This window comes from Triturus cristatus, chromosome 6 (genome assembly GCF_964204655.1).
Source record: "Triturus cristatus chromosome 6, aTriCri1.1, whole genome shotgun sequence".
NCBI classification, from domain to species: domain Eukaryota; kingdom Metazoa; phylum Chordata; class Amphibia; order Caudata; family Salamandridae; genus Triturus; species Triturus cristatus.
Window position 1 is genome coordinate 1004843375 of NC_140589.1, and position 25137 is coordinate 1004868511.

General features: G+C 42.5%; 1 protein-coding gene across 1 annotated transcript in view; it reads left to right on the plus strand.

The window, feature by feature from the left end:
- Window positions 1-25137, plus strand: part of SYNE1 (spectrin repeat containing nuclear envelope protein 1) — a 1959630-nt gene that overhangs the window by 1452557 nt on the left and 481936 nt on the right. The window lies entirely within an intron of this gene.

A 25137-nucleotide genomic window follows, 5' to 3' on the forward strand; every position in this document is an offset into this window, starting at 1 on the left:
ATTCTCCTGCTTAGAATGATATAGCCTTCTCACTGATGTGTGTGCAAAGGTTTCCCCTAGGTACTTTTAGGTCCAAGAGGAGGGGAGAAAGACAAATTAAAGAGAGGGACCTCTTATCTGACCTATCTTTTCTTTGTATATCGTGTTACTCACTAATTCTTTACAGAAACCCAGGAAACAAAGTTATTTCAAAAGCATTTTCATTCTTTTTCTTTTTTTCTTTTTTTATAATAGATAATAAAACATTCATATATGTTCTTTTTGGTTTGTAATTTATATACAATTCAAATATTATTACACAGATGTTTCTTTACTGATTGCTTTACATGAACAAATTTGAAAGGCAAAACAGTTTGAAAAGCTCATGTAAGGAACCCCCAAACTAATTGTTTCCAAAAGAACATTGCATTCACATTCTCACCTATCATTCACTCTTATATACCATCAGACATTCTACCCACGATTGAGGAGAAAAAAACACAAAATAATTTTTGGGATAAAAACATGAACCAAATCTGGTGTGAGATCCTACTCCATTGCAACCCAAGGGGTTGGATTTTGAATAGTTCTTACAAAGTCCTGTGATTGTATAGTCAGGATGTTGGCGTTAGATTCTTTCTATGGGTCTCCCAGATATGTGGTTGGTACTCTTGGTCTACGTACGTTTCGGAGACTATGTGCAATTTTCGCGTCTCCTTCTTCAGGACCAAAGTATATTTTGGAGGTGTCTTTGTCGTCTATACGATGAGAAGAGTGAGGGTTCTCTGTGTATTTATTGGCGTTGCCTCCGGTTCTAAAAAGCTTGATCCATATTTCAAATTAGGGCATTAGGCGTCAAAGACTTCTATAGGGTAATTCCTCTAAAAGATGGGCAGGCATGGAGACTTTTGTGTCCTGATACCTTAAACTGTTGATCATCCTATTTATTTCGGTAAGACAAAGTGAAGAAGTATGGCCACACTGTGAATGGTCATTATATAGATTCCATCTAGACTGATTAAGTGCCTGAATCCTCACAAGACACCCTTCCAGTTTTCTCTTAATGATTGGGGCGGTTGAGGGCCAAACTTTGCTCAAATACACAATTTTCTGAAGAGATTCGTGCAGCCGTTAGCTACATCAATGCAGTTTGGGCGTGCAGCGCGGAGTTCTATCCGCTCAGCTGTTCGTGCCTGGATGTCAGATGGCTAGATCTCCGGCATGAAAATTGTGTATTTGAGCAAAGTTTGGCCCTCAACCGCCCCAATCATTAAGAGAAAACTGGAAGGGTGTCTTGTGAGGATTCAGGCACTTAATCAGTCTAGATGGAATCTATATAATGACCATTCACAGTGTGGCCTTACTTCTTCACTTTGTCTTACCGAAATAAATAGGATGATCAACAGTTTAAGGTATCAGGACACAAAAGTCTCCATGCCTGCCCATCTTTTAGAGGAATTACCCTATAGAAGTCTTTGACGCCTAATGCCCTAATTTGAAATATGGATCAAGCTTTTTAGAACCGGAGGCAACACCAATAAATACACAGAGAACCCTCACTCTTCTCATCGTATGGACGACAAAGACACCTCCAAAATATACTTTGGTCCTGAAGAAGGAGACGCGAAAATTGCACATAGTCTCCGAAACGTACGTAGACCAAGAGTACCAACCACATATCTGGGAGACCCATAGAAAGAATCTAACGCCAACATCCTGACTATACAATCACAGGACTTTGTAAGAACTATTCAAAATCCAACCCCTTGGGTTGCAATGGAGTAGGATCTCACACCAGATTTGGTTCATGTTTTTATCAAAAAAATTATTTTGTGTTTTTTTCTCCTCAATCGTGGGTAGAATGTCTGATGGTATATAAGAGTGAATGATAGGTGAGAATGTGAATGCAATGTTCTTTTGGAAACGATTAGTTTGGGGGTTCCTTACATGAGCTTTTCAAACTGTTTTGCCTTTCAAATTTGTTCATGTAAAGCAATCAGTAAAGAAACATCTGTGTAATAATATTTGAATTGTATATAAATTACAAACCAAAAAGAACATATATGAATGTTTTATTATCTATTATAAAAAAAGAAAAAAAGAAAAAGAATGAAAATGCTTTTGAAATAACTTTGTTTCCTGGGTTTCTGTAAAGAATTAGTGAGTAACACGATATACAAAGAAAAGATAGGTCAGATAAGAGGTCCCTCTCTTTAAATAGCCTTCTCACTGAGTCATTCTATTGACCCATCAAGCTCAAGATACAAAGAGTTGTAGATGAGTAACTGTCAGTAAAGGGTTATTACGCTGACGGGCTCAAGGGGTATGCAATGGACAATGACAGATATCTATAACCCATGTACGTGCATTGGACAATAACATTCTCTTTAATCTTCTGTGATAGCTGATTAAAAATGCACCAAACCTGCAAAAGGCATCCAATGGTGCCAAGGATTATGTGTCTATCAAATTTGTGTATTTTTTCTAGTTTATTTTCACACAGAAAGCTCTTCAACAAAATTGGCAGACTTCAAGTTAGTATAGTGGACATATGATTTAAAAAGTGTTATGCAGAGTTGTCTGGGGAGGGGGCGAAGAATCAGCAAGGTAATAAGGAATTATGGAATTTACATGGAACACAGATTTCTGATGTATACTTCTAATCACAGATTCCTTGCTGTGTTTATATCCTCAATCTGGATCCGGAAGATGTTTACGGGATAGCACCTGTTCATCGGTAGGTGATGTCATGCTGCGCCTGCTGCTGATGATAGTTTCTGTTTTTTCCACACCTTCGCATGTTGATCCGGAGCTGGCTCCCTATCAGCTGAAAAGTTTTTTTCTCAAAATTCTTTTTTGCCAGTGTGCAAGAAAGCATGTCCCCCTCTAAAACTATAGGGTTTAAGCTTTGTAGGCACTGTCGCAGACCGATGCCTCTGACAGATCCCGTCAAGGTGTTTCTCTGGTGTCTAGGTTTGGGCCACGACTCCAAGTCATGCGAGGAGTAAACTGAATCTGAAGGTGATCCGGGAATGTGAAGCATAGCTGTACGTTGCCAAACACTGAAAGAAGTCATGTGAGTCTTGCTCCTGCTCGAAATTGAGGGTGCAGACCCATTCCTGCACTCATGGCCAATCCTGGGATAGGTCATCATCACAGTCCAAGTCTTCAGGTAAGTCAGTGAAGAGGCACAAGAAGGGCAAGCAGGACTTGTCCCAGTCTCGTCGATCCCTTCCTGAGAAGTTGTGTGGACGTCAAAGTGCCCCTCGTTCATGGTTCCTGTCCCCTACTGAGGTGGCAGTTCTGCTTGTGATCCTGATGCACCCTGAATTTGTGGGGTCAACGGTGGTGTCATAATTGATTGAGAGGGTGCAGCTGGAACAATGCGGGCAGATCCACGTGTGCCTTAACCACGCATATGTGTGGTTAAGGCAGACAGTGTTCTTGTGTTCAGAATGGGCGGAGAGAAGAAGATGAAGCGTTGGAACAGGAAGCTACGGACAGGTAAGTGGGGCTGGAGCCGGGTTTGGGAGGGCAGGGGGGGAGTTTTCAGGCGGGGGGATCAGGGTACTTTTGGGAAGGGGGAAGGTTTTTAGGACTAAGGGCGGGGGAGGGGTTGGGGTAGTTTTAAGGGCTGGGTTTGGATGGAAGTTTTTAGCAGTGGGGTCTTTTTTAGGGCTCATGGCTGGAGGGATCAGGGTAGTTTTTTTTATTGGGGCAGGGTTTTAGGCCTCAGGGCAGTGATGGGGTAGGGGTAGTTTTATGGACAGCTACGGGGGTACATTTTAGGGTTCAGGGCGGGGTTGGGGTAGTTTATGGTAGTGGGCAGGGATTTAGGACTTAGGAGAGGGGGAGGGGCAGTTTTAAGGGCAGGGCTGGTTTTTAGGCCTCAGGGCGGGGGGGTAGGGTGTTAGAATTTTGGCGCTCGGGGGGGTCGGGTAGTGGTGATCTTAACCCTTTACCCCCTTACCATTCATGCCTTTACAACAATATTGTATGCTAAAGGCATGCGTGGTAAGGAATGTGTGGTTAAGACGCATTCGTGGTTTGGACTGCGTGGTAGAGGCACGCATGGTTTAGCCATGCATGCCTCTGTCACTGAACCCTGATTGAGGCTTTTGGAGAAGCCATATTGCAAATATTTGGCACGTTAGTTAGTTCCGACTCCAAAGCTGACAAACCCGGCACCAAGATCCCTGCCGGATCCTTCCACATGAACGCCGTTCCTGATGCCAGAGGAAGATGTCGTTGCTATTGTTTTGTCCAACTCCAACCAAATTCGTCACAGCCTCGACCGAGGTCACCTTTTGAAACAGTTCTGACTCTCCTGGGCCCATTTCATTTTGACTCTGACATAACATTGTCCATACCTATAAGCTGTCCTCCAGTGCTCCAACAGCTTTTTGAATTAGACTTGACCAAAGTCAACCAGCTTTCGGTGATGATGGGTATGAATGGGATGAATTTCCCCCTCTAAATGATCACAATCTTTTCTACTTGGACGTTCTAGAGCCCAGGGAGTTGGACACTTCCACTGATACTGTGTTATGTTCTCCACCGACCCCTCAAAGAAGAAATAGCCTTTTTTATTAAAGTGGTCATCAACACACAGCTGAGGTCCTGGACTTACAGTTACATACTATTAAGGTAAAAAACCAATGTCCTCATGAAAGTTTTGCAACATGGGCAGACTACGTTCGAGCCCTTGCTGTCATTCAGTGAATCCCTGACCGGCACTGTCTGCCTTGCTCTTGCCCATCTGTGTTTAGGCAGGTAGCCAGATGCCGCAGGCTGGCTCCAGGTGACCCTGTTTTCCTTACACCTCATACTACTACTTAGATCATGGTAGTTCAGGCATCTACCAGCAGAGTTAATCCCAACTCATTTCCTACATCTTCACAGTCAGAGAGTCGGTAAGAATTGAGGCATTCGGGAAACAAATGGTTCGAGGCATGTGAGCTGTAGATCATATGCTTTGCATAGCCTGCCATCTAGTGTTGGTTGTGGATGTTTGCACTTTGTTTTTCTTCGAAGAAGTCTTTTCCAGTCACGAGGTCGGTGATAGTGCACATGGGCATCGACTCCATTGTTGAATTGTTTTCCCAGAGAGGCTTATCTTTAATCTTCCCAAGTTCCATTGGGTTTCAGCCTCCATCAAAGAGCTTCACTGGCTTTCAGGAAAGAACCATATTAAATTCAAGGCATTATGCTTCACCTATAAAGCCTTGCATGATCTAGGTCCTAGTTTCCTTAAACAGTCCCTTTCTTGGTACATACCCAGTAGAGACCTGCGATCAAAAAACTCCCTGACGGTCTCACGTCCCAGTTTTAAGAGACTCAAATGGGGAGGCAGTTGTTTTTCCCCTGAAGCCCCGGCTCTCTGGAACAGTCTGCCTATAAATATTAAAGCAACCCCCACATTACTGAGCTTTAGGAAACTAATAAAAACGTGGCTTTTTAACCTTTAGTCCTCCTCTGATCTCACCTTCACTGCTATTCCCAACTAGCGCCAAGGCACCCATGGTTATTCGAGCGCTTTAGAAACATTTAAACATAACATAATGGAGTTCATAATAGTAGTAGAATAGAGATGTCCAGGTGTATGTATCTAAATAAGGTATCACTGCAACGGGTATAGGTACCGGGGGAGGCGGGTGGGCGCATGTGAATCTACTGCTCTACATGCCAAGAACAGATGCATACTGTAAGTAGCATTTTCCATTCGAGGCATGTGAGCTGTAGATCACATGCTTTGCATAGACTACACAGCAGTAAACTCCCAAAGCGGTGGCTTACCTGTAGCTGTTGCAGTGGTTTAAAAGAGAGTAAGTAGAACTTCCTGGACAACATTAGCTTGCTGTTTTGCTAACACATCTACACAATAATGTTTTGTGAATTTGTGAGGTGCCAATATCCGGACCCAACACTAGATTGCTGGCTATGCAAAGCATGTGAATCTACAGCTCCAAATGCCAAGAACAGATGCATACTGGGTAAGTAGCATTTTCTTTCTCCTCGGCCAGCCTGACCCTTTGGTCAGTGGACACCTGCTGTTTGCTGGTTAGGTACTCCCACACGTTATGGGACAGGGTCGTCGATATCTTGCTGGTAGTCCCAGAGGAATTCCATGCCAATTTGGGGCTAACTTTTCAAGGATGGCCTGGACGCAGCAAACTATGTCATCAAACCAAGACTGGCCACTAATCTGATTGTTTAGACAGAGCTGTCAACACTAGAGTGATGCTCTGACTTTACACAAAGTTGAGCTCTACAGGCTCCACTGTGAAGGTCAGACATTTGTGCCTCTGAGACAGTATCCTCAATAGTTTTGCCACTTTCAAGGCTTCACCAGGGGTTTGGCATACAGGCAACACCATGCTCACTGTCCCACTAACAGGCACTATAGTCCTTTCGGGCTCATGAAACCAGTAGACATCCAGGCCATCAGGCAGAGCCTCAGGCCCCTGCCCCTCTGGCATCAGCATTCAAGCTGCTTTAATTTCCCTCAAGGGGTGGTTGAACCTAACATCCCTGAAGCACTAAAGGAGGGCCAGGGGAGAATTCGAGATCAGCAGGAGTGGACTCAGACACTATATAGCAGAATAAAACACCTGGGCCTAAGCAAAAGAGAATTTAATCATGATAACCTAGATAAGATTGAGTATACCTTTTAAAGAGCGATTTTCCTCACCCACCTAAGGAACCTCCTTGCACCTTGATGCCTGCCCCTCATGAGAGAGAGGAGCACAGTAGATGTTTTTTAGAGGTATGATAAATTCCTATTAATGAGCTAGGATTAATGAGAAAAGCAGAGCGTGCAGAGAAATAATGTGATAATTAAAACTGGCTACAGGGTACGCAAACATCTTTATTCGTGCGTCCCTGGGTTAAGTCAGGATTAAAATGAAGGACACTGCAGGAAGGATCAAACCTGCTGGGATGTGTCACCAAGGAAGGTCAACATGTTTCAGCCAGTAACTCTCAGATGACGATTTTTTATGCTTTGTGTCTGTGGGCACAAACAGTGTCTAGAAATAAACTAATGTCAGTTCATGGGGAAGGGGAGGGGTGCACCTATTGGGACTCTGACTGTCACTTGCAGGTAGAACAAGGTCGATGCAGAGCCACACAATGCCACCTACTGGCAGATGGGGGCTGTGCTATAAACTAGAAAACTCTTCCAGCTCCAGTCTAGTGGGATAGTCACTAGGTGAAGAATCTGCGATTAGATAGAAAATCCACCAGAAAGCATGATACAAAGGGTAAGTAACTTACCTTACCTGGAGAGACTCAAATATTCAGGTTCAGTGTACCATGTTAGGCAAACAAAACATGCATTACTTTCATACAAAGAAACAAATTGATGCCTGAATTAGGCTTCAAAATAATAGAATCACAACCTTTTGTGATAAAATGTCACTTCAATTAGCAGTGTGCAAATGAATCTACGAAAGAAAAATTTACAATATTCTCTTCAACAGGAAGGGAAAGGAAAAAAAAGAATGCATTGTCTATTGCATATTTTCTGGATGTCTACAACATTGTATGGGTTTTAATGTCAAATATATAAGCATCTTGTGACAAACGTCTGTTAGAGACAAGTTGTGCACTGCACTCACTGGAACCTGTGGCGGAATAAAAGACCTGGAGGTGACTTCAATGCAGTGCTCACAATAAGTTCAATATCAATAATTTTACTCGGGCAAATAAGTAGTAAGTTTCTGTTATATGCTAGTAGCAGCCATCATAATCCATGAGTTCAGCCTGAGGCAAAGCAGAAACGGTGTGGCCGTGTAGTAATGATATGCCGCGGATGCAGCATTCACATGTAGAAGTATGAACACATTCCACACAACCTGCATCAAATGCTATAATATAGCCTCATGTCTACAATTACAGCCTCAGATGCCCAGCCGAATCCTCGGTGATCAGGTACAACCAATTGATGCCCATGTCCAGGTTTAGCTACAACACACAAACAAAATGCCCCAGAACATCGTAAAATGCCAAATACCAGCTTCCAATTTCAAAATAGAACCTCAACCGGGCCAGCACAGTTTCAGTTCCCAGGTCACCACCTTGGAGGTTCATACACACCATCATTTGCCAATGCACAATCATTGTACAATTGAGAATAATCATCACACATTAAGCACAACCATTATCTGCCCAAGCTAATCTAGCCTATGCCCAGTCATTGGCTCAAATGGCGAAGCACTATATTAAACACCCAAGCCCAGCATCAAAACCCTAGTCTCAGCTTCACGTGCACAATCCTTTCCTCAAATTTCCTGGCACATCACATGTTCATTTACAGCCTCAAGTGCCTAGAAACAGTCCCACACAGGTTAATTCCTGTGTTCCTTGACTCTCTCTCACTGGTTTAGGTTCACCACCCACATGCTCTAATATAGCTCCAAATTCTTGGACATAGACTCATGTTCAGCGCAGTGTCTTATGGCATGGAAAACCTATGGTAAACTGTTCTTTCCCTTAGCTTAAATACAGACTATTATCCTCAGTGCACTCATTTGCTCAATGCACACCGGACTGCAGTGTAGTCCGTGCGTGCATTGCAACCAAATATGTACACTGCAGCTATATAAATACACTCTAAACATATGTGTGTCCCAGGCACATATACTGTGTGCAGTCCCATACATGCAGTGCAGTGTCATAAGAGAAGTGTAGCTTCAAATATTCTATGTCCCAAATGCTCAGTAGAGTTCCAGATGCTATGTGCAATGCATGCCAAAAATTGCAGTGCAGCCATAGATATGTTATAGAATACGATGTGCAGAAGGCAGCATCATATGCTGCATGTGTCATCATATGTGCAGCGCCCAATACTCTCACTGCACCCCAGTATGTGCAGCTCATCTCCATATGTACAAATCAGGCCCATGTGTAGATTCTCTCCCTTTGTTTACCTTTAAACATATTTTTTTCTGTTAGAAAGATGCAGCCTAGTTACAAGTAGGGAAACAGCCTTTATAATGAGGTTTTTACCTTGTTGTGTCTTTACCACGCATTTTTAGCGCACATATTTTTACAGCGAATATGCATTTACAACGCATACCAATACCAAGCATTTAAGGTAAGTTGGGGGGGGGTCTCCCGCCACAAATACATTTTTGTAAATCTAAAAACAATGTGTGCATTGGCATGCTTTGTAAATGCATATTTGCAGTAAAACATGCATGCTAAAAAATGCGTGGCAAAGGCATATGATGTATTGACCTGCGTTGTACTGTCGTACAACCTTACAAGTACTGTGCAGCAGTGGGATCACCAAATAAGACTGCTGGTGTTGACTAGTAGTACTTCCTTATTCCAACGTCATTGCGGTTCTACTATATTTTTTGCAGTGCAGGGACTGTGGACGTGTCCTCTTCTATACAGTAAGGAAAAGAAAATGAAAACATGGGAGTCCAGTAGTCCACAGGGTTTAACATGGCTTAGTGATATGGCTTTTAAAGTTATTGAAGGCTGCAGTCACAGGTATTACTAGGGAGTTACTTGGAAGGCCTGTCCTGCATCTTTGTGCTTGTGGAGGTAGAAGGGTCTCAAAGTGGACTTTGACTATTCCTTCCTGCTCAAACATCTACTGACCATTTAGTTCAAGGAGTATGGAGACATATGGGCCTTTTATGGTTTGGGGCATTTCTTTTCTACTATTAAAAAGAGTGAAGTTGGGAGGACCAGTGTAAGTATTTTTATTGCTTTAGCACATTTTGTTTCATGTGAGTGCAACAAACCTTTGGAGTCCTTGTGTGGAGATGCATAACAAGTTTGAAAATTTAGATCCAATTACTTCCCATTTTCTTTCATTAGAAGTTTGAGGGACCATGAATCATCACTGTTGCAGTTTACCTATAAAAACTGAAATAATTTTGAGCAAATTCAGAAAAGCCATTTTCATATGGATATAGTGGAGCATATCATGCCCTGGGACCGTGATTGCTCAATGAAAACTAAATAAATCTCTGTGGATTTCACATGTATTTATATGTGTTTCAATATATATGAGTAATATGGCACATGACTTAGATGACTTCTAATTCTCCATTTTGAAGCACTGATGCTGATGGCAAATTGTGTTGTGTTGTGCTTTATTGGAGCCTATTATTTACTTGCCTTGTTTCCTTGTAGATATCAGTTAACAATAAGATACTTGCCTAATGTGGAAACAATGTTCACATTACATCAACATAGTTCAAAATTGAAGATTGCATGACTTACATGCTCATTTTTTAATGAAAGCGGCCCTATCAGTGCACCCCTTATAATAATTGTGTGTGCATGAGAGCTTGAAGTTTGGGCTGCGTGCAAAATGCGTTCAGGGGCTTTAATTCATTTAATATAGACAACACAGATCGCAACACGAGACATCTTCAAAATCTAAATCCTCTTTCAAATGTGATAAGCACTGATGCACTGTGAATTTGATTTTCTTAACAATAGTTCTACATAAAGTTATGAATGATGTTTCTATGATTAAAAAGAGCCAGCACACAATTTTGTCTTGCAGTGAATGTATTAGCTTTCCAGTAACTTGACTTTGCCTCCTGGTCCCTTCTTCTTTGACCCATTTTACCCTCCCACCTTCTTTCATTGCAAAATGAGCTCCAGTGACCATCCTGATTGAAAAGTTATTAGCAACAATTTATAAGCTTTAGTTCAAAATGCATTGTTTGTGATAGCGCCAGTCCCTGTAGAGAGAACCTATATTTTAAATAAATACTATTGCTTTGCTGGCCTGAGATCCTAGTGTTTGCTTTCTAAATGTTATTTTTCTAGATATTATATATTCTGTAAAAAGGGGAGAATAGGTGGAAAATGTGTGAAATCCATTGCAAAAAGCCAGTGAATTATTTGTAAATGTTTACAAACATCCAGTGCATATGAGCATTCTAATCAAGTGAGCAGTACATGTTGGAATCTGTTTTCTGTTTGAAGATTCCTGCAGCTTCCTGGATTCAGCCCTGATCCCAGGGAATCAACAAAGTTTCCATGTAAACAAAACATTTTATGCTCATGTTATCCCACTGAACTTTATTTTTATCTGAGGAGATCTATACCAAGTGGTTTGGTAATCTATTGGAAAGCATGAACCAGTCAGAGCAGTGATAAGAAGAAGAAGAAGGAGACATACTCTTTCCTGGAAATCAGTTTTTTGAGAATGTACAGCCTAAATAACTGACAACTTGCCTCAGGCATCGCTTGCTGGAAAAGAGGTGGAGACAGAGTTGCATCTCCAACTTCTAAAGTGGTGGAATCATTTTCAGGGTTTCTGCAGAAAAAATGATCTTCTAGCTGCTCCTTAAATATTGCGATATTAGTCCTGCAGCTATCACTTAAAATCAATTTTCTACATGGACACTCATTCCACCAAACCAATAGTGCGAGAAGTTCCACGTTTCTTTCTTCATTTTTGAATATTGACATAAACCCTTATCCTCTTGGAGTCTTGTTCAAATTCATTGTTGATGTTCCTTAAGACAAGTCTGGTTTATGTGACGTCACTCCTCATTAAGAACAAGAATTGCAAGTTCACTTTTGCTGCAAGAGATCATGATCCATTTGAACACTACATATTTTATATATGAAACGTGTGTACCGTGGTCCCTATGAGCAAGACTCATATTTCTACAGGTTTCTGAACCTTTAAAGTGTGTCTGCTGTCTCATCAAGCGAGCCTTACTATGGTCTAAAAACAGTAACCTATGAACTTCTGTACATCTGGTAGAAACAGGACAAATAATATTGTGAACTTGCTAACAGTGTATTGGTTAACTTGCAAAATGAAGCAGGTGTAGATGAAGTGATAGAACCATGCTTAATAGAAAAACAATGCTGCTTTGTCAACAAAACAACATTAAAAAGGTTTCTGTCTTAACCCCTCTGCTCCTTTTGACTCTAGACAATGTCTTTAGAATAAATATTAACAAACTTGCACACCACTTATTATTAGAAGTGGCTTTATTTCATTGTTGGTTATTGTAAAAGGATCTTTTCGTTATTGTCATAAGAGTGACCAAAGTATGGTTATCTTTTGAATCAGAGGCTTAAACGATGAATGGCTATAAGAATAAATAAACAAAGTAGTATCAAACCAGTGAATATATGTGGATTTTTTCCCCCTTGGGTTGATCTTGAGGTCTCATTCTGCTGGTTGAAACCAGCACACAACTATATTATAATCATACACTGTAGTCAATAGAGCACAGCTTTCAGTGAGACAATAACACTATTTCTTTATAATTTTATAAGTCTGGAAGATTAACATTAATCTGAAAATAAATCTTCAGATTTTCGGAATGACATGGAATCTACTATATTTCTTTTGTTTATGCTGCTACACATGGATTACTTTAGCTCACTTTTAGGTTTATGATTTTAATACGGAATTTGTATAAACAGAAATGTGTCTCTTGACATTTCAGGAGAAATTAAATGCTGCTTACCATTAGCTTAGATTTTTTAAATGCTTTTTTACTTTATTGGTTTTAGTAGAGAAGAATGGCTATTGATGACATTCATGGTTCTCTGTCTTTAGTTTTTTTTTTTTACTTTCATCGACTACCAAATGTCATTGATGACGTGAACAGCGTTTCAGCTGGTGCCTTTCCCTCACCTGACGACAAAGGAGGCATGTTCAATAGGGATCAAAAAATCATTTAAATTGATGCCTACACAATATAACATGTGTGTAAATTGATGGCAATATAGTAAAAGATTATTTTCATAATATCAGAGACTTCAAAGTACCCTAGCACAGATTTTCAAAAAGAAGTCCGTCAAACTAAGTGTCTAAAGTGCCCATGGCTTGGCTGAGCTCACGGCTTTACCTTGTGAAAGGTAACGCATGAAACAAAGTACAAGATGCAAACAATAGACAGAAAAGGTTTCTTCTGCCGCTGAATTTGGTTGTTACTGATTCTCAGATTCTACAAACACTAATGCCTGCAGATAGAAATAATGATTGAAAAGTTCATAAGTGTGGTGAATTGTGAATTGTCTCCAGCTATATATTTAGGGGTAGTAGAGGTACACTGACATTTCACTGGGATATTGGGGGATTAGTTAGCAGTCACAAAGTCATAAATGTTTGAAAATGTACAAACTTTCATAATGGTTTTTCTTTTAGTTTGTCTTTGTACTAAGGTGTAGTGTAAAATTAACCCTTTCCTTAAAACTGATACAATGCCCACAAGCAGAGATTATTTAAGTATTATTATCTATGATTTTTATATTTCTTTCTTGTGACTCTACCAATTAATGTCCAGACAAAGGGAAAATCAAAAATAATAACAATATGTTTATTATTTGTTACACGATACCCAGGATTAAAGAAGCCGCAAGTGTACTTTAGGACACTAATAAAGGTATTTAGAATGGCTTATTTATTATAAAGGTCCAATAAAGTTAATAGCTGTAAAAACTTGTCCTTGGAAATATATTGGTTGGCATAGGCCTTTTCAGAAGAGTGTGGTTCTAGGAAAGAGTCAGGTTTCCTCTTGTTCTTCATTTACGTATGTTATTGGGAAGCACATCATCATTCACACTTAACAGTAATTTTTCATTTTGTCAAAGACCAATGAGTGTTCACATTAACTTTCTTCATAGACAGATGTGCTAAAAATGGGAAACACCTTAAAGAAGCAAATTACTAACCATTCTTCTTTTCTAATAAGGCAAAGGTTTAAATATTTTGAGTAAAGAATTCTTACTAGACCGGAGACCCGTAGTCCTCCAGATATGTACTACAGCATCATGGGTAATTATTACCTGCACACGTGTGAGAAGAGGGATAGACATGCCGAGAACTTATTCTAAGAAAACAGTCTAAGAACAGTAGTGCTTCTTGTCTAATGAGGGGAAGAAAGTAGAAGATCAGCTTCTTTGAATGACTCGAAACTTAAAGGGTCTATGTTTTTTAGCTGTGACCATGAGAAGCCAACCTTCATTCTTCCTCTTTACAATGAAATGCCCAACAAACTCCTTTGCTGATCCTTCCTCTTGATCTCCCTACTTCCAGTTGACCTAAGCACTTGAGCATCTAAGTCCTTACAATGAGGATGAGAGCAAATCAAAAGCCAGGTCTGCAGAGTGACAGGTAGAGTTTATAACAGGCCTTACAGTTCAACTAGCTAAAGTCAGTATTCCAAATACTCTCTGACTTTATAATAGAAATAGGCACAGTTACAGATTTTGTGATCATAGAGCACTTATGGCCTGGCATTTCTTGATCATAGTTGGTGACCTAAAATGGCAACTCAGATATGGCCATGCGATTGCTGAAACACTCTGCATTTGTGAGTCATAGGATTGGCAACTCTACAGGGAAGTACAGGCTGATGCTTGATCTTTCTCTGCAGTTTCAACCCCTCCCTTGTTCTAGACAGGTTTATCAATCATATTGCCTCAAATACTGGTGGAGCAAACAAGAATTTGGTTGGCTCAGTGGCAACAAGTTGGTTGATTTCACATCTGCGTTTAAAAAACTCAAAAGCAGTACCAGTATAGGACAGATCCTATTATTACATCCAGGATCTCGAAGGCTTTTAACAAAGGTTTAGCCACAGTAGTGGTCATGAGCCATACAAGTGTGCATGTAACCCCTTTCCAGGACAATTAACTCATAAGCGCACAACACACAAGGCTGGTCGAGCCTTGAGAAAGTGTTATACACTTAATGTAGGCTCTAATTAGTCCTCAAATGTGCCAGTTCCATTTTGCCTCCTCTGCACGCAAGGTTCATAGTCCTAATATCTTCTGAAGCCGTTTTCAAATAATAGACAACCTCAGGACGCGCAATATCAACTGAAACTTATTTTAGGGATTCATCTCATGCATCCTTGTAGTACTTCATGCAAAGATAAATATGTATGAAGTACACATCTTCAAGTTGTAGTATTCACAGGCAGTTGAACTCTTCATTTTTACTCCCTTCTTGTCAGCATTGTCCTGCTAGACTCTGCTTATCAACTTGCTTAATAGAGATCCCTTATGCAAACAGTTCTCCCAAGTTATATCACCATTCTCCCCACCTCTCCCTCTTTTTCTCTATCTCTCTGTCTTTTCCTTTATATCTCTTGGCTAGGTGCAAGTGCATTTATTTGATGACATAAAATGAATAATCAAATGAATAAAGGACTAGCAAAGTGAGATACTAGTAAAGAGAGACATCTGTTCATAAATGAGAAAGAGGACCATGAAGGTTATTTGAGCATTGACTTGCAGCCGGTTTAGTTAATGCAAGGCCACAGGGATGACGTATCAGGGCGTCTACTGGCTACCACTTGGTCTGCAGAATTCTTGACTACCTGAAAGCAGTTACTTTTATAATTAGGCTATTGTTTGGGAGTTGGTGTAGTCAAGAAAGGGAGTTGACATGGTTCCCTATGTTTATTAAAACAGGAGGTTTTGGTTCAGTAGGCAAAGTTGATGCTGGGATGCACATCTGATTTTGTAACTCAAGGTAATTTTTCATACGGTCTTTGACTGCAAGACATTTGACCTTGTTGCGCATGTTGATAGCACATGTGACATTGAAAACTGTTGTTCATTTATGGGACCTTTGCGATGCGCATTGCCCTTTCCTTCTGTGCATTGAAGTCGGCTTTGAATTTGGTTGCTAGTGATACTTAAACACTATTGTTTGTCATCAGTGTGAAAATGATTCACTGGTAAAGTGACATTATGTAGCTACATCAAGAATGATTTTCCAAATAAGAAAACGTTTGTCGAAAAAAGTTAGCAAACATTGCCAGCTTACATCTACTGGCAATAGAGCCCATCATTGCCTGAATATGTCTCATATTTGCCAGTGTCCCATGCATTAACGTCTAAAAATTCATTGATAGCCTTAGTCAAATCAGACGCTTACCGTCGGGGTAATGGGCCAAGAAAGTGTAAGAATCCACATAGCATAGTAGTGTATGATTATGCTAAAAATGAATTTTCCACACAAAAAGCGTTCGTTAAAAAAGGTGACAAAAATTACCAGTTTACATCTAAAGGCGAGCGAGACAATGCTTGCCAGGTTTTTGATTATTTTTAAGTGCCTCATTCATTGAACTATAAACAATTCAGCCATAGCCTTGGTAAAATCAGGCACTTACTGTCCGGATAATGAAGCCTCGGTCGGAAAATACACCATTAAACATCAGTGCTGCAGGTATATGCGGGCTTCTGCAGGCAAAAGACAGCAAGCCGAATGGGTTATCCACAAGAATGTGGTAAATCGTAAAGTTGTGCCCTCCAATGAAGGATCAAAGGAAATTCACCTTTGGGACCCTGCTAACTAACTACGACCTACATCGCTGAGTGAACCGTGCATACCCTGGGTTTCAGTTAAAAGAAGCAAGGTGCATCAGTGTGCTCACCGTTGTGGCACACCTAATCCTGCTGCGGTGTTGTAGGAAGCGGCTTTAGACTTTCTGTTCATGGGGTTCTAGTAGTGTTTTATGGCAATTGTACCGTGACCTTTTGTGCGTTTGTTTGACTAGTCTCCTTTGGTAGCCTCTCTCAATGACCCTTGTGATCACTGTGTCAGATTCTCTGTCATAGTCCATCCGTTTAATAAAGTTTCTCCCTATGCCCAGAAACAAACCAAAGGATATTTTGTCCATAAGACTCCTGGAGGGATGGCTGCCATACTGCAAAAGGGAATTACATTCAGTTGGCTTTGTGTACAGTGAAGCATACATCCTTTTATTATTTGTTCTAACCCACAGGTATAGAAATGGGGTAGAAGAAGAATCACATTTCAGAGTAATGTGGAAATCAGCCAATATACCATTTTTCCAATGGTAAAATTCATGTAATCTGTTATTGGACCCTGGCAAACGTTTGCTGAAAATTGGTTGGAAGTGAGAAAATTATGGGATTCCTCATGGTCAGCCATGTTTAAATTCGCTAGGTCTGGAGCGAAGCCTGCGCCCATGGCGACACCTTTGGTATGAAGTTAGAAGCCATTATTGAATTGGAAATAATTCTTACCCATAGCAATATCAGTAAGTGCCTAAATGAACAAGTTTGGTATTTGGACAGGTTCTGCTTTCAAATTTAAGGTTTTCCCAATCACGTGAATAGCCTCTTGTTGAGGGATGTTCGTGTATAATGACTGGATGTACATGGTAACCAAGGTTTCTATGGTTTCATTGAAACTCTTGTCTTCAAGAAGTTTGATGAAGTGCATGCTGTCACACACATATGATCTTGTCACATGTTTTGAGAAGGAAGTCAATATATTGGCAAAGGGTTTCTAATATAGAACCACAGCCTGAAACAAGGGAGTGACCAGGTGGGTTTTGTAGTATTTTAAGTATCTTTGAAAGGCTGTAAATGACCAGAATTCTTGGGTAGTCTTTATTGCGAAATGAATATTCATTCTTGTTATGAAAACCTTGTTCAAGTCCTCTATGTGAGAGATCACCTATCAGTGCCCTTATACTGTTCATGGTGTCAGATGTAGCACTTCATATAGCAAGTAGAGTAAGGATTTTGTTAGAATTGTCCACAGTGTTTTGAATGACAATCCCACCCTCTCTGTAAGCTGGTTTGATCTCCAACCCTTCGTTGTCACTCAGTGTCCGGATCGCCTGGCTTTCAGCATGGCTTAAATTGTAGCGTGTGTATCTCTGTTTGCTGAGAGAATCAATCCCTTTCTTAATCGTCTTTTCAAATACCAAGATTATTATAGGCATGGAGTAACTATCATACTTCTCCTGCAGTTAGACCCAGTTGACGATGCCCCCTCACTGTGGCGATCTGTGTCACACGTGTCGTCCTCATGCTTATCCTTTTTCAGTCTTAATGTTAATGCACCATTATGTGTTTCATTGATCACCATACATTGTAATCAGGGGATAACTGACCAATAGATTGTATAACATTTTTCCATATTTTTCTACTTATTTGATTTATTCATTCGATTGCAGGTCCATTCCATAACATGGTATGTTTTTCTCATTGTTGTAATCATACATACATCTCAGTCAAAATTGGTTTGGCGTTCCTTTTTTGCAGTTTGCTACCATTATCTTGCTGTCCTTCTGATGACCCCGACAAAGTGTTGTTAACAGGGTCGAAACGTCAACAGTCATACCATTGTTGTGATACAATTGACTTTGATAATTAAGATGCTCCCTTACTTGTTGTCTCACAAAGATTAATCTATTATTTCAGTCATTGGTTTCAATTTTTATGGTAGATAGTAACTGTGTATATTTAATAATTTTGTACAGCACCACTGCTCCTTTTCTTTACCGATGTCACTTTACACTGTCACTGCGTCAAATTTGGAGCATCTGCATTGCAATTGTCAATTAAATCATCTGTTTGATTCACACAGATTGTTTTCTGGTATTTAAATTCTTTGGCGTAGGAGGTTCAGGCCTGCGACTTTCCCCACAAGGAACCATTGTTTTTCTTTACATTTATTAACCTAGGTTCCCAGGGTTAAAAGGCTGCCTCTTTCATATTTGTTATGTTGAGAACAGGACACCATTTTCTTGTTAACCACACAATTTTGAAGCAATCTTCAAAATGTCATTTTATTATTATTCTATTCACATTGGTATCTCTGCCCGTTCTTTTGGCCACTTAATTTTTCCACTTTTTAAGTATTTCCAGTTTTATACATTACAGTTCAATTTCATAAATGTATGTTCGAGGCATATGAGCTGCAGATTAAACACTTTTGCATAGATTGCCATCTGGTGTTGGGCCCGGATATTTGCAGTTTGTTTTTCCTCTTGGAAAGTCTTTGGAAGTCACGAGGTCGGTGACTCCTCCCTTGGATCGTATTGCGCATGGGCTTCGGCTCCATCCTCAGATTGTTTTTTTCCGCCATCGGGCTCGGATGTAATACTTCGCGCTCCGGTTCCGAACATTTCCAGTTCGACGATCAAAGCGGAATCCTCGCTCATCGCGGTATTGTTCAGATCCAGATCTCCTCAATCACCTTCTCTTCGACACATCTTCGATTCCAGTCGTCGACGGCGCCCTTCGGGCCTACCCAAGCTCCGGTCCCGGCTGATGGAAAAAACTCCTTTCAAGAAGTGCCCTCGATGTGGCTCCAAATTCCCCCACACCGATCTTCATGAGGTGTGCAACCTCTGCCTCTCCCCTGAACACGAGGCTCGAGACTGTCCGGCCTGCAAGTCTTTCAGATCGAAAAAGACTATTCAAGATCGAAGGGCCAGACGAAACATGGCGCACTCCTCGACCTCCGTTCCAGTCGACATCTTCGGGGACCACGTCGAAGATCCAGGACAGCAGCACACCGAAGAGGACCTCGTCAGTGCTTCCGAAGCCGACGACTCAGATGTGGAGGACATCACCGCGGCGCAGAGGGTCGTGAGTACTATAGCCCCTCCCGCACCCACGCCGACACCCAAAAAGGCTTCGGTCACGCCTTCGCCTCCGGGCCTAGGCAAGACCAGAGACACTGCTTCAAACACCCCATCTTCGGGCCCGGTGAAGAAGCCAAATAAGCCTTCCGGCGGCTCGGGCTCGAGCCAGCCCTCCAGCGGTGCCAAGAAACACACTTCGGCACCGAAAAAGAGGCCGGCCTCTACCTCGACACCGAGCTCCGCACCAAAGTCCTCGGTGTCGAAACCCAGCCTTTCGGTACTGACCAAACCCCATAAGGCCCTCGGCACCGACACTTTGACGCCGAAGCCCACCTCGGCGCCCACCAAGAAATCGGAGGTTCCCAAGCCCAGTGCTAAGCAAGGCACGGACAAGCCTAAAAAGTCATCGGCCCCGAAACGTTCGGCGCCGCCGGAACAAACATTGTCACAGGAACTGTTTACACCGGATCCCTTGCAAAAGACTCTTACCAAGGATCCAAAAACTGGACATTTGGCACTCTATTCTAAAAAGATACATTTGGACAAACCGGCTCCGCCTCCACCTCCAAAGAGGAAGGACTCTGCTACCTCCCCTTTCAGAATGCCTTCCCCACCTCCTCCACCCTCTCCACCTCCGCCCCTCCGCCTTCTCCACCCCCACCTCATCGCTCCCCGACCCCGTCTCCAGACGATGATGATCAGGGGGACCCATATTACGATCCAGGGGACGTGCCCCAAGACCCCACCCCTACAGGATCCCCAGACCCATGGGACAACTACAATAATCCAGACATTCCAGACGTCCCACAAGATGACCTTTACCCTTCCAGGCCATCTCCACCGGAAGACTCATTAGGTTTCCACCACCTACTTCAGAGGGTGGCACATTATCACGGGGTAGAGCTACACACTGACCCAGTAGAGGAGGATTTCCTCCTCGACACCTTTGATACCGCACATAGGTCTACCTCCATACAACCTATGCTCAAGGGGGTGATAAAACATGCGCCAGAGGTTTTTAAGGACCCAGTCAGGGCTAGGGTCATTAACCCACGCATAGAGAAAAAGTACAAAGCTGCCACCACAGATCCTGCCTATGTCAAAGGGCCAGCGCCACTGGATTTCCTAGTGGTTTCTACTGCACGGAAGAGGTCAAACTCCCAGGCGTCAGGTGAGGCACCACCACCTGACAAAGAGTCAAAGCTACTGGACGCGTCAGGAAAGCGCACCGCGTCACAGGCAGCCACTATATGGCATATCGCCAACACTCAAGCGCTATTGGCCAGATACGATAGAGCACATTATGATGAATTAGAAACCATAATGCACCACCTCCCAGAAAGATACAAAAATAAGGCCAATGAATTAATTCAGGAGGGAAAGACTATAACTAACACCTCCATACGCTGTGCCTTAGACGCAGCAGACACAGCCTCCAGGGCCATTAACACTAGCGTCCTCCTCCGTCGCCATGCTTGGCTCAGAGTATCAGGCTTCAAACCTGAGGTACAGGCCTCCATCCTAAATCATCCCTTTGACCAAGAACACCTATTCAGCCCAAAGGTAGATGAGGCCCTCGAGAAAATGAAGGACACGGATACGGCGAAATCTATGGGAGCCCTGCAGTCACACCCTCCTAGGCGCTCCTTTCGACGCTCTTCCTTTCGGAGCACCGCTAGGGGCTACTCCTCAGATAGCGCGTCCACTTCCTACAAATCCCCTGCTCAGTCCACCTTCACAAGGGGTATCAAAGAGTTGGCTATAGGGGCAATAACAATAAAGGCAGAGGCAAAACAAATACCGCCCGCTCTGCCACACCGCCTACCCAATGACTTCCCCCCCGCTCCCTCCAGACCATCCCACAAAATTTCCTTCAGGTCTGGGAAACCATCACCTCAGACAAATGGGTGACCCAAATTATTAGTTCAGGGTACTGCCTAGAATTGACATCTACCCCCCCAAACATTCCACCCAGGCAACGCCCAATGTCACAAGAACATTCCACATTACTAAAACAGGAGGTAATCTCCCTCCTACAAAAACAGGCAATAGAACAAGTTCCCGCCAATCAGCAAAATTTAGGGGTCTACTCCCTATATTTTCTAATACCAAAAAGAGACGAGACTCTACGACCTATTCTCGATCTCCGGCCTCTAAACACATACATACATTCGGACCATTATCACATGGTAACACTTCAGCAGGTACTTCCGCTCCTCCCCCAGAACGACTTTCTCACCACACTGGACTTGAAAGACCGGTACACCATGCTCACAGAAAGTACCTCAGATTTGTAGTGGACGGGCAACACTACCAGTTCAAGGTGCTCCCATTCGGGGTCACAACAGCACCAAAGGTATTCACCAAGTGCCTAGCGGTAGTGGCGGCACACCTCAGAAGACAGCACATTCACGTCTTCCCATATTTGGACGACTGGCTGATAAAAGCCACTTCCTACAACCAATGTGTACACCACACCGCCACTACAATCCAACTACTTCACCAGCTAGGCTTCACGGTGAACCACCAAAAGTCCCAGCTAACACCGTCCCACATAAAGCAATACCTTGGTGCCACCATAGACACCTCAAAAGCCATAGCCTACCCCAATCCTGCCAGGATTGCACGCATTCAGGCTTTGCATCAAAGATTCATACCTCAACACTCTCTTCCAGCAAGAGTGTTTATGCAACTGATAGGGATGATGGCCTCTTGCATTTTCATAGTGCCCCACGCAAGACTTCAGATGCGTCCACTCCAAGAGTGCTTAGCGCGCCAATGGAACCAGGCCCAGGGGCAACTGACAGATCTGGTGTTGGTAGACGGTCGCATCCATCGCTCTCTGCAGTGGTGGAACACCACAAATCTTTCCAGAGGTCGACCGTTCCTGGACCCGGTTCCACAAATAATACTAACAACAGACGCATCACTCTCCGGCTGGGGAGCTCATCTATTACACCTCACAGTGCAGGGTACATGGACACCGCAACAAAAGTTACTCCATATCAACCATCTGGAGTTACTGGCAATCTTTCTAGCCCTAAAATCCTTTCAAACACAGATTTTAGGCAAGGCAGTCCTCATTCGCACAGACAACATGAAGGCCATGTACTACATTCAAAAACAAGGCGGCACACACTCTCCACAGCTCTCTCAACTAGCACAGAGCATATGGAGATGGGCAATTCCACACAAAATCTTTCTCCTAGCCCAACATCTCCCAGGAGTCCAAAACACCATGGCAGATCTGCTCAGCAGACAGACGCAGCAGATCCACGAGTGGGAACTTCACCCACAGGTTCTTCACCCGTTCTTTCAAATGTGGGGGCATCCACAGATAGACCTGTTCGCCACCCATGAAAACAAAAAATGCCCAAGCTTCGCCGCCAGATACCCACACCCATCGTCCAAAGGCAATGCGATATGGATGAACTGGTCAGGCAAATTTGCGTACGCCTTTCCACCTCTCCCACTAATTCCATTAGTGATGCGAAAGCTACAACAGCATTCCCTCACACTGATCCTAGTAGCTCCAACGTGGACCAGACAACCGTGGTACACCACGCTGCTGGAACTCTCGGTAGTACCACACCAAAAGCTACACCTCTCACCATGCCTCCTAATCCAGAACCATCGAGAGATCAGACACCCGGACCCAGCTCAGCTCAACCTTGCGATCTGGCTCCTGAGATCCTAGAATTCGGATACCTTAACCTTCCCCCTGACTGTATGAACGTCATCAGAGAAGCTAGACGCCCTACCACTAGAGCCTGCTACGCTGCCAAGTGGAAAAGATTTGTTGTTTATTGCCATAAGAATACAATCAATCCTCTATACGTATCTGTACAGCACATCATATGCTACTTGCTCCATCTACAAAGGTGTAACCTAGCATATACATCCATTCGGCTACACCTCGCAGCAATTGCCGCTTACCTACAGATCGACAGCACCTATTACTTTTCAGAGTGCCTGCCATTAAAGCCTTCATGGAATGCCTGAAACGAATAATTCCCCCCAGAGTACCACCCTCACCTGTGTGGAACTTAAATATAGTTCTCACAAGGCTAATGGGACCGCCTTTCGAACCTTTGCATAAATGCGAACTGCAATTTCTCACATGGAAAACAGCTTTTCTTGTAGCCATCACTTCCCTTAGAAGGGTCAGTGAGATACAAGCACTTACTATACAAGAACCTTTTCTCCAAATGCACCAGAACAAGGTTGTTCTCCGTACCAACCCAAAATTCCTACCCAAAGTCATTTCCCCCTTTCATCTAAACCAATCGGTAGAATTACCGGTATTTTTCCCGCAACCTCAAACTGTAGCCGAAAGGGCTCTACACACACTAGATGTTAAACGGGCCTTACTTTACTATATCCAGAGAACACAACCTTTCAGAAAGACCAAACAACTATTTGTCTCTTTCTCGCCACCACACAAAGGCAACCCCATCTCAAAATCAGGGATAGCTAGGTGGATTGTAAAATGCATACAGATTTGCTACCACAAAGCAAAACGGACGCTATCTGTTCCCCCTAAAGCCCACTCTACACGAAAGATAGGGGCCTCTATGGCTTTTCTAGGGAACATCCCATTAGACTTTCACTAAACATTACTGTGTTGATGTGCAAACCAAGCAACAAGCTAGTGTGGGCCAGGCTGTACTAAAAACACTATTTCAAACCACTGCAACAGATACTGGTGGTCGCCGCTAAGGTTGGGAACTGCTATATAGTCTATGCAAAAGTGTGTAATCTGCAGCTCATATGCCAACAAACGGAATATGCTACTTACCAGTATGCATCTGTTCTTGGCATGTAGAGCTGCAGATCTACACACGCCCACCCGCCTCCCCGGCTACCTGTATCTGTTCCAGTCTATCTTATTTAGATACAACACACATGGGTTTCTTCACTGTTACTACTACGCTCCATCTTTCCCTGTTGGCGAAAAACAATCTGAGGATGGAGCCGAAGCCCATGCGCAATACGATCCAAGGGAGGAGTCACCGACCTCGTGACTTCCAAAGACTTTCCAAGAGGAAAAACAAACTGCAAAACATCCGGGCCCAACACCAGATGGCGATCTATGCAAAAGTGTGTAGATCTGCAGCTCTACATGCCAAGAACAGATGCATACTGGTAAGTAGCATATTCCTTCTTCAGTAAATTCACTTTTTCATACAATAATTTCAACAAAATAAATAAGTTATTTCGTTGACTATTCAGATGAAGAATATATAAACCACCTCATGATTTTCCACTTACTTATACCATCCAAGTGGCATCAGTTAATAGTTCATAAATGTGAAAACACAACACTATGTTATTAGTTTTCATGTATAATTGTGATTGCTGCATAGTTTCATTATTATAAAAATAAAAACAAAGGGAATTATTATAGAATTTGGTAGATGCAGATGTTTCATCCCCCTATTTACAGCATGTACATGTGTGCATGCTCTGACCAGGTCAGACAGGACAGTCGCACATTTTTGGCAGATGCCCCGCATTTCTCAAACTTCAACCCCCCCAAGTTAGTCATCATTTACGTATTGTAAATATTTCACAGAACGTCCCAGTTAAAGTGAACAACTTGTGTAGTTTATCACCCTAAGACATAAGTTATTTGAGCATTTACACTAATAATTTTCTCTGTGCACAAGCCTTTCCTTTCGTTCTCCACTAATCAGTTAACTCATTAGATGTAAATAGGGGTCATTAAGAATCCCTATGTGCACCATTCCTAGCAAAGCATCAGCAACAATTCAATCCCCGTAGAGAACATGGA